The 11,287-nt window shown below is 46.8% G+C and overlaps 1 protein-coding gene across 1 annotated transcript in view; it reads right to left on the bottom strand.

The window, feature by feature from the left end:
- UBE2Q2 (ubiquitin conjugating enzyme E2 Q2) overlaps positions 1–11,287 on the bottom strand; it is a 227,408-nt gene that overhangs the window by 198,072 nt on the left and 18,049 nt on the right. The gene's annotated exons all lie outside the window — the stretch shown is intronic.

Genomic DNA, 11,287 nt, shown 5'->3' with positions numbered 1-11,287 from the left:
GGAAACCGTTTAACCTTTTCTCCTGATGAGTATAAGTTGTCCATGTTTCCCCAACATACAGGAAAGTGCTGAGGATGCACACTTGGTCCACTAGCATTTTGCCCTTGATAGTCAGCTTTGAGTTGTTCCATGCTCTTTTAGTTAGCCTGCTAAAGGTGGTGGCAGCCTTCCCAATGCGAACATTTAGTTCTTCATCCAGTGAGAGGTTGGTGGTCACTGTAGAATCTAAGGCCTGCTCTACACTAGGACTTTAAATCGAATTTAGCAGCGTTAATTCAAACTAACCGCTCAACCGTCCACACCAGGAAGCCATTTAATTCGAACTAGAGGGCTCTTTAGTTCGAATTCGGTACTCCACCCCGACAGGTGGAGTAACGCTAAATTCGACATGGCTAGCTCGAATTAGGCTAGGTGTGGATGCAAATCGAACTTAGTAGCTCCGGGAGCTATCCCACAGTGCACCACTCTGTTGACGCTCTGGACAGCAGTCCGAGCTTGGATTCTCTGACCAGCCACACAGGAAATGACCCGGGAAAATTTGAATTCCTTTTCCTGTCTGGGCACTTTGAATCTGACGTCCTGGCTGGACATCGGGGCGAGCTCCGCAGCACCTGCAACGATGCAGAGCTCTCCAGCAGAGGAGTCCGGCCAATCCAAGAATAGAAAGAGGTCCCCAGCATGGACAGACCGGGAAGTCCTGGATCTGATCGGTGTGTGGGGCGAGGAGTCTGTGCTGTCGGAGCTGCGCTCCAACAAGCGGAATGCAAAGACCTTCGAGAAGGTCTCCAAAGCAATGATAGAGAAAGGATACAGCCGGGATGCAATGCAGTGCCGCGTGAAAATCAAGGACCTGAGACAAGGCTACCAAAAAGTCAGAGCGGCAAACGGACGCTCCGGAGCCCAGCCCCAGACATGCCGCTTCTACGAGGCACTGCATGCCATTCTAGGTGGGTCTGCCACCACTGCCCCACCAGTGACCGTGGACTCAGTGGATGGCATAGTGAACCTGGACAGTTCCTCCTCGATGTTCGCCGATGGGGAAGATGAGGAAGGGTCTGTGGAGGAGGGCGCAGGCGACAGCGAACACAAAACCGCTTTCCCTGACAGCCAGGATCTCTTCATCACCCTCACAGAGATCCCCTACCAACCCTCCCCAGCCGTTAACCCGGACTCAGAATCAGGGGAAGGATCAGGCGGTAAGTGCTATAAACATGTAAACATTTATTTTTTATAAAACAGGTATAAAAAAATAGAAATACTATATATAAAATTTTCAATGAAAAACTATATGAAAAGTAGGTCCACACATATAGGGATTGAACAATAATCCTCCAGGGACAATTCAAGAAAGGTCTCATTTAGGTCCTCGAAAAGCCTCCGCAGGAGGTTCCTGGGGAGAGGTGCCTTGTTGGGTGCTCCGTGGAAGCACACTCTTCCGCGCCAGGACATCCTTATGTACATGGGAATCATCGCCTCCACAAGCATGGCCGCATATGGTCCTGGTCTCTGCAGGGCTTCCCTTAGCATCCGCTCTTTGTGACTCCGAGGGACCCGCCTCAGGGTGATCTCGTTCATGAAATGCTGCATCTAATTAGGGCAATTAGTGTATTGTTACTGTTGTGAATGGTTGACTTTTACTTTGCATAACAATGACCCTCGCTTAACAGCCACGTGTTGTAGGCCACATAGGAAAAGCATACATTGATCTTTCCCGTGCACTGGCGGGAGTGGCTGGAAAAGGGTCAGAGTATATGATTTCCAGATTGCCTTTAGTGGGAGGGCACAGCTATCCATTAACTGATAAGCAGAATGTACTGTAAGGCTTACCAGGACTGTCTGCTAGACGGATTCAGCTGTCTCTCCCCACTTGTCCGCTCTCCTGTGCAATGCCGCAGCCAATGAGAGCGTATTCCGAAATCTCGAACTTGTCCTGAGATCTCGTGAGACTTGTTGCCCTGTATGGTCTTGTTCAGAGAAACTGACTAGACTGTGTTCACTGTTCGCAAACATGTATCTGTTCAAGGAAATCACTTACTTTTCCCATCACACAGCTTCGGCTCTTTCCCGGACTGCCCCGGCATCCCCCTCGCAGAGACTGGTGCAGATTAGGCGGCGAAAGAAAAAGACTAGGGACGAGATGTTCGCGGAACTGATGGCCTGCTCCAGAGCCGAGGCGGCAGAGCAGAGACAGTGGAGGGAGACCCTATGTCAACAGCATCGCACACACATCGAACGGGAGGATAGGTGGCGGCAGGAAGACCAGCAGGCGACTCAAACGCTGCTTGGGCTAATGAGGGAGCAAACGGACACGCTCCGGCGCCTTGTTGATGTTCTGCAGGACCGCAGGCAGGAGGACAGAGCCCCCTTGCAGTGTATCTGCAACCGCCCTCCCCCGCCAAGAAGTCCTGCCCCCCCCCACCCAAAAGTACAAGACGGAGGGGCGGTAGGGGCCGTGAGAACTGTCACTGCACCACTGCATAGCGCTAATGTACCACACACCTCTCACGCTATACATTTGTAGAAGTGCTTCCCTTACAGGCTTACCCAGTCCCAAATCCAAGTTTCATCCCCCCACTGTGTATTAGATTATTAAAAGCTGTTTGCTGTTATTCACTGTTTCGGTCACGTCTTTCGTGTCAGAGGATGTTTTTGTGTATGGGGGGGGAGGGGATTTATAATTGCACGGTATAGCCTACATTACCAGGGTACAGACTTGGGGGCATGATCAACTGCAGGGCACACACACACTGCAGTCAGTAGGCACCAGGGTCACTCTGTGTGGTGTATGCTGCCCCGGGTCATTCTGTGATGTGTATGCTTGTCCAGGGTCCTAGCGCCTGCCACCCCCTTAATGTTAAGGCACGCTGCCCTTACCATGCACTTCCACCATAGCAACGAGCCTCTCCGCTGCCCTGAGCCCCAACAAGAGCCCTCATTCACGGACAGATACTCACCCTTCCCCCACACCCCTCACCCCTTCCTACGCCCAAACCCGCAGCCCACTGCCGTCATCCAAACCCCTATCCAAAGAAGGCACCACTTGCCCCTTCCTGCAAACCCACCCCTTCCTGCAAACCCTCCCCTTCATGCACAACCACTTGCAACCGTCCCCCACCCCAGAGACCTATGTAGGAGCAGGAGGATGTCATTCCTCTATGGAACAAGCGGTCTGTACATCAGTGCACACCGTGCCCAGCACAGTATGCGTCCATGTTTCAACACCTGAACAGAAATGCAAAGTAAAACAAAGATTTATTAATAATGAGTGTTACAATTAATTTGCTTTAAAACGTGCTTTGGAAGTGGGGGAAACTTGGAGAACGGGGTATGTAACCGCAGATCGAAATCGACACATACAGACACAGGCCCAGGGTCAGTTTCTCTTGAAAGTAAGTGGAGAGTCATAGGTTACTCCCTGATACACAGCGCTTCCCGCTGGAATATTCTCTCGGCACGGGTGTCTGGCTGAGTGTAAACTGCAGCCAGGCGATTTGCCTCAACCTCCCATCCGGACAAAAAGGTCTCGCCCTTGCTCTCACAGAGATTGTGTAGCACACAGCAAGCAGCAATAACTACGGGGATATTCTTTTCGCTGATGTCCGAGCGAGTCAGTAAGCTCCGCCATCTCCCCTTGAGACGTCCGAAAGCACACTCCACCACCATTCTGCACTTGCTCAGCCGGTAGTTGAAGAGTTCCTTCTCTCTGTCCAAGGCGCCTGTATAGGGCTTCATGAGCCAGGGCATTAGCGGGTAGGCTGGGTCCCCGAGGATCACTGTAGGCATCTGCACATCCCCAACCGTTATTTTGTGGTCCGGGAAGAAAGTACCTGCCTGGAGGCGTTTAAACAGACCAGAGTTCCTGAACACATGCGCGTCATGAACCTTGCCCGCCCACCCAACGAAGATGTTGGTAAAACGTCCCCTATGGTCTACCAGTGCTTGCAGCACCATTGAAAAGTAGCCCTTTTGGTTAATGTACTCGCTGGCCTGGTGGGCTGGTGCCAGGATAGGGATGTGAGTCCCATCTATAGCCCCACCGCAGTTTGGGAATCCCATCGCGGCGAAGCCATCTATGACGACCTGGACGTTTCCGAGAGTCACTACCTTTGAGAGAAGTTGCTCAACGATTGTGTGGGCTACTTCAATCACAGCAACCCCCACGGTAGATTTGCCCACGCCAAAGTGGTTCGCTACTGACCGGTAGCTGTCTGGCGTTGCAAGTTTCCAGAGGGCTATGGCCACTCGCTTCTGCACACTCAGGGCTGCTCGCATCCGGGTGTCCTGGCGCTTCAGGGCAGGGGACAGCAAGTCACAGAGTTCAAGGAAAGTGCCCTTACGCATCCTGAAGTTTTGCAGCCACTGTGATTCGTCCCAGACCTGCAGCACTATGCGGTCCCACCAGTCCGTGCTTGTTTCCCGGGCCCAGAATCGCCGTTCCACACCATGAACTTGACCCATTGCCACCATGATCTCCACGGCACGGCGTACCCTGCTTTGTGAGAGGTCTGCGCCACTCTGTGAATTCCTGTCCTCACCGCGCTGCCGGAGCCTCCTCGCCCGATTTCTCAGCAGCTGACTGTGGAAGAGGTGGACGATAAGGTGCGAGGAGTTGACAACGGCCATAAGTGCAGCGATGATCGCAGCGGGCTCCATGCTCGCAGTGCTGTGGCGTACGCGCTGTAACTGACAAGAGAAGGGCGCGAACAGATTTCCCGCCGGAGCTTTCAGGGAGGGAGGGCGTGATTGACGGTTCAATGACAACAGTTACCCAAAAGCACCCTCGACACATTTTTCCCCCAGGAGGCATTGGGAGCTCTACCCAGCATTCCAATGGGCAGCGGGGACTGCGGGAACTGTGGGATAGCTTCCCACAGTGCACCGCTTCCAAAGTCGACGCCAGCCCCGTTACTGTGGACTCAGAAATTCGAATTAGTGTATTTACTGTGGATACACAAATTCGACTTCATAAGGTCGAATCCACAAATTCGACTTAAGTAGATTCGAAATAGTCTTGTAGTGTAGACAAGGCCTAAATAGCTGAACTTTTGGACTACTTCTAGCAGGTTTGCATTTAAGGTAATTGAAGGATCCTGTGGAACCCCCTGTTCCAATACAGCCATTTTCTTAATGCTGATGGTGAGAGCAAATGCCTGACAAGCACTTGAAAGGTGGCCCATGAGTTCTTGTAGTAGATCTTCATTGTGCACTATGAGGACAGCATAATCAGCAAATATAAGTTCTCTGATTTGCACCTTTTTTACTTTGGTTTTTGACTTAAGTTGTGACAGGTTGAAGAGAGTGCAACTATGAACTCACAATTATTTGCGAATGCAGTTACTGTCACTGCCTGATAATGTTGGCACAGTCAAGTACAATACTTAGATCTGTAAATGACATTAAGTTTTACCAGAATATAGTTACAGTGCAAAAATTGGGTCCAGGCCCTAAACATCTGAAATAAATTTGCTTTCAGTCGCTGTTTTTATTCTCCATGGGCAAATTTCACTCCCATAAAGAAGGGCCAACACTTGGCATAGGCACTACTGACATCCTATTTTGAGGACAGAATGGTGGTGGATACACATTGTTCTGTCTTCTCTGCATCGGGGTGTGTTTCCATTGTGAACAAAGGGAGTTACTCTATCCACTAATCATCTGCGTAGTGGAATTTAAAAAACAAAAAGATGCTTTTTGGTAGCTTCACTCTTTTCATGTAGCGTCTTGGGCTTCAGCTCTTCCTTTTTGTCTCTGTCTCTCCATGATTCTTCCAAGAATGCACATTACTTTTAGTGTGTATTGGTTAACTAAAATCCCACTGTGAATTAGGACATCACTTCATCTGAGTGAGACAGTCCAGTTAGAACAAACTGCTGTTAGGACATGTAATCTCCCTCTCACAATGCTACCGGCTTTGGAATGCAACAGTTTGCTGGAAAGGCTTTTCAAGAAACTCTGATTTCCAACCAAATAATGTATTTCCAACAGAGATTCTGGTGTCCTGGCGAGTCAGCCCTAAAGACCTTCCTTTTCAGCCACCCCTACCACCAAAAGTGGGATCCTGTTGCCAATTATGGAGGATTCTGCAGGAGTATGGATCATCCCAGAAGAGGGAAAGTGAAAGGCAAAGTTGTCAAACTGTAAATGAAATTCACCCTCTGCAGAGGGTCAGTAGAAGGGGTGTACCATTTAAGCCCTACTAAATGCTAAGCCTCACGTGGGACTTAAAGGTGCTTAGGCTTTGGCCCTCTACACAAGGACAAATTTAACCTTGTGTGAGGGTCAAGGTCAGCCCCAATGAACAGAGGTATAAGTCCTGTGAATGTCAAGTGGTGTGTTTCCATTTGTGACAGTACCAAGCTTGGTCCTTTAAACAGATTGCTAGGAGCTGGTTACCAGCCTCAAATCAATTAAAACGTTATACAAATATATAACACAACTGTTTACAAATCTCCATCTTTATGGCATAACAGGGACCTTGACTCTAAATCAGCTGTTGGAGTTTAGTTGAGGAAGTTTATCATCAGTTAAATTGACAGTTGTTGATTAAAGAAATGGTAGTTTTACAATTACCTTTCTAACTAACCCAAAAGCGAGGCTTGAAAACATTCCAGCAACAGAAGACATTTTGTGATTTGACAACGGGGGGGCAGGGCCAGCTCCAGGGTTTTTGCCGCCCCAAGCGGCGTGGGGAAAAAAAAAAGCCGCGATCGGCGGCAGCTCCACCGAACTGCTTTCTTCTTCGGCGGCAGATCCTTCCCTCTGAGAGGGACCAAGGGACCCGCCGCTGAAGACCCCGATGTGCCGCCCCTTCCCCTTGGCCGCCCCAAGCACCTGGTTGCTGAGTTGGTGCCTAGAGCCAGCCCTGAGGTGGGGAGAGAGATAGCTCAGTGGTTTGAGCATTCGCCTGCTAAACCCAGGGTTGTGAGTTTAATCCTTGAGGGTGCTGTTTAGGGAACTGGGGCAAAAATCCATCTGGGAATTGGTCCTACCTTGAGCAGGGGGTTGGACTAAATGACCTCCTGAGGTTCCTTCCAACCCTGAGATTCTATGAAGATTTTGAACCTGATTCTGCTCTCTCTCACACCAGAGTAATTTTGGAATAATCCTCAGAAATCAATGGAAATAGATCAGTTTGAAAACCCAAGTTCAAAATTAAGATGTACATTGAATCCTTCTCTCAAGGCTAAGTTATTTTCAGCATTACATCTTTCAGCCAAATAAAAATGAGTGACTTGAACAAGAGACTTGTCTGGTTGGTTATTAATTACTTGTTCCTTTTCCCTGACTGTATTCCCTGCATAGAGTTTTTCCTATTTAATGGAAATATATCTGAATATTTACATAGAGAGATTTTCACACTCAAATATGGATGACCACTTAGATCTAGAATATAATTGGAAAGTGGTTATTAACACTGCTCTACACAAAAACAAATACATTACCCACAGAGATCTGATCAATAGCTCCCCGCTGCTTCACAGCTTTCTGAAGGGTGCCACACTGAATCTGCACCCAGCTCAGAAATCTCTGACCCTTCTCCACCCCCATCAAGTGCTTTTTCCTCACTACACTTCTTGAGATAGAGTGGATTGCTCAGTTTGCTGAATATGCCTGGAGGACAAAGATGCACTGAGGTGGGATAAATGCTGGTTCAGCTAGAGAAACCTATAACCCTCTAGACAGTAAGTGCAGAAAGAGTTGTAAAAAAATTTAAACTAAAGATCACATAGCTACTGTTTGAGGCTCAAGGCATTTTACACATTGGCATCCTTGGTAACAGTAAGTTTTCTAAAATGAACCACAGATTTAAGAAGAATAACCAATTACTGTATAAGGGATGTCTATTTAGTCAACACAGAATGAAGGTGAAAATTACGGCCACCTTGCACAGGACCATCAGAGAGGGCAAGGTTCACCAAGAGCTCTTTCCCCACCTGTGCAGCTGCACAACAGGCAGACATAGTCCAGCTAGATATGATCAGGAATGGCAGGAGGTGGAGGGCAGCCCAGCCAATACTGCTAGGCTGATTGAAAATCTCTGGGGCTAGAGAATTGCCAAGGCACAAAAGGCAGTGATGCACCCAACTCCCATTGAAAGTAAATAGGAATTGGGTGCATAGGTCCTATTGGTGTCATTGAAAATCTCTCCCTAGGTCTGTAGCATAACAAAGGCCAGATCTAAAACCCACTGAAGTCACTGAGAATCTTTCCATGGAATTCAATGGGCATTATGTTTGCTCCTGGCTGCCACATGCAATACGCTTTCAGTAACCCCCACTGGAATAGCAAATTAAAATTTCCTTATTCTGTCCCGCCCACACATCTCTGTCTCCCAGGGCCATAAGAGACTCCCAATTTTTAATCTTTCCTTATATAGCAGTCAGTACATTTCTCCCATACTGTGTTTGGTGCAGAGCCAGCTCTAGGCACCAGCATTCCAAGCATGTGCTTAGGGCAGCCCTTTTCAAGGGGCTGCACTCCAGCCTTTTTTTTTTTTTTTTGCTTCAGGCTTTTTTTGTTTTTGTTTTACTCTGGAGCGGGCCCTGTTCGGTGAAAGTCATTTATGACACTTTAAAGACCAGTGTTTACATTGTGAGTATTTTCAAGGAAAATACTTGTCACAGGCAGGGCCGGCTCCAGTTTTTTTGCCGCCCCAAGCAAAAAAAAAAAAAACAAGTGGAGTGCCGCCGTGAAGGGGTGTCAACTTGTTCTTCATCAACATCACTTTTGTTGGTGAGTCCTTCCCCCACCCACCAGAAAAAATAACTGGTTGTTTGAAAGATTGATGTTTGTAAGGTTCTACTGTATATACACAAAGAGCTCACAGCCTTCGGCATGTCACTTGACTTTTCTTCATTAGTTTTCATATTTGTGAACTGGGCGGGAGGCAAGGGAGGTGTAAGAAGGTCTACTGTCAGAGAAGTGTTGTGAGGAATTATTATATGTAAAGCACTATGCAGTAAAGCAGAAATGTAAAGTGTTATATGCAGTAAGTGCTCTTAAGCCACTGATGGGGTTCAAATAATTAGTAATTGTAATGATTATTAATGGGTATTTATTATGTAAAATTGTTATTAACATTATGTAATTAACTCTTGGTAATACACAGATCATGTTAGGGCCCATCCATACACAATTATGTGCATGTATTGTGCAAAAAGAGACGCCTCCCCACTTGTTACAATTATCTGTAAAGTGGAAGAGTTTCAGTACGGTATTATCAGTTCTGCTTTAATTTATTATTCAGTGTTCTTGGAGCCCTAAGGGGCCTATTAACAGAAATTGACTTCTATTCCACCGATCTATAATAATTCTGTCATCAAAGCAAGTCAAGAGCTAAAATCATGAAAATAATGTTCAAACCTCCTTTGATCTCCCATTAGAAATCATCAGGGGAGGAGCTGAATTGGGGGGAAAAAAAACTTTCTAACACTAAAAGAAAACAACCTTTGTGAGCAGACCAAAAGCTAAGAGATGGCAATCAGATATTTTTCTATATTAGTGTCCACCTCTTCCAACCCAGGATTTTCACAAGAATGCTCTCTCTGTCAGTTCTACAGGGGAGCAAGTATAGGAAAGGGTGAAAGCCAACAAAATAAACAAACACTGAGTGCATCCACTTTCTTTGGAGGCCTCAGGGATAGCTGGGTCTATAATAACACACCTTTCAGGAACTGCCAAATGGAAAAGGCATATATATTTAAATATTAATAATTTGTTACTGCTGCACAGACTTAGAGGCAGCTTCACTCACTCCACACTAAAGAACTGATCCTAGCACCAAGGGTACATCCATCGTTATCCTCCTAATGCCATCAGAATATTGTTTTTCTTTTCCTTTTATTTGTATGTTAGGAGCTCTCAAGCATGTCATTGCATATGCCTGGCAAGCTTCTCAGGCCTGGCAATGTGACTCCCTCCGGAGGCTCTGGCCCATCTCTTCATACGGAGTAGCTGTTCTACCACATCACCACTCCCTGCCTCCTCATATAGATGCTGTTGCTGCTAAAGTCACCCTGCAGCTGGGAAATGAAGCAGATTCAAAATCTGCAACCTTGTGCCCAAGTTAGGTGATTGTAGGTACTGAAGCATGGTATTAATTGGACACTTCCACTCCCAGTTTGAGGGCAAATGGGTTGCCTCTACAATGCTTCTGGCCTATGCTGGGCAAAGAGTGAGAAACTGACTCATTCCTGAACATGCAGCTGCTGCAGCTAATGCATAGCACCATTTGGAAGACCCCTGGTTGTGCCTATTCTATACTGTGGGCTAGATCCTCCGCTGGTGTATATTGATTTAGCTCCATTGAAGAGGAGTTACACCAGCTGAAGATCTGGCCCAGTAACTTACATTAAAGTCCCTTCCTCCTCTTAATAATTATAATACAAGTAGAAAGGGGCTTGAGCCACAAAGCACAGATCCAAATGACCCAAAGGGCAGATCTGGGGCTTTAGTTTATTCCCATCTCTAAAGGGACATGGTTACATTCAAGTTACAATCCAATACGATTCTGACTACGGCTGTTGAGCCTAAAGCCTGCAAAATTCGTACTACATCCATCTATTGTCAAGGGGTTCATGTAAAATGTAACACAAGGATAAAGCTAGATACTTTGGGGCAGGTAACTGTCAGATGAAAGGTCTCAGTCAAAATGTAGTTAATAGATCACAAATATAGGGCCGTTTATTTGATTTACTTGCTACTTCGCATCAACTGTGCACACCGTGAAAGTCCATCTTGCTCCTGGCCAGATAGCAGGCAACCCACTATTTCACAGAGTGAAGTGCATTTATTTATAGGTGCCTCTTTCTTTATAAGAAGTTCTCAAGACTCATCTGTCTAGCTAAAGCAAACAGGTCCTTGACATGAAAACCTAGAAATACAGTGATTACCCATTGATTAGCTTCTGGTTGCGACTCGATTTTAGCATGAGGAAAAGAATGTAGTAATGTGTTTGTATCACTATTTGCCCCACTTGCTGTTTCAAAACTCTGGTGTTACCACTAGGAAAATGAGGCTGGTGAAAGGATCAATGCTGTTAATCTTGTAATTAGAAATGGTCCTGAAGTCAAACACCAGGACTGACTGTCCCTAACATTGGAGGGCGCAGCTCAGAATCCAAACCTGTATCCAGATTTGAATTTTGCATTTGGCCCCATCTATATAATAGGCTGAACCTAAACCCCACTCTGAACACCCCTAAACTTTAAGGCATTTGAAATCCCAGATATGAAAGAAACAGACTCTTGCAAAATCTGGATCTTGTTCTCCACTCACATCAGCTTGA

Source organism: Mauremys mutica, chromosome 11, assembly GCF_020497125.1.
Source record: "Mauremys mutica isolate MM-2020 ecotype Southern chromosome 11, ASM2049712v1, whole genome shotgun sequence".
Lineage (NCBI taxonomy): Eukaryota > Metazoa > Chordata > Testudines > Geoemydidae > Mauremys > Mauremys mutica.
This window is presented reverse-complemented; position numbering and strand designations above follow the sequence as displayed.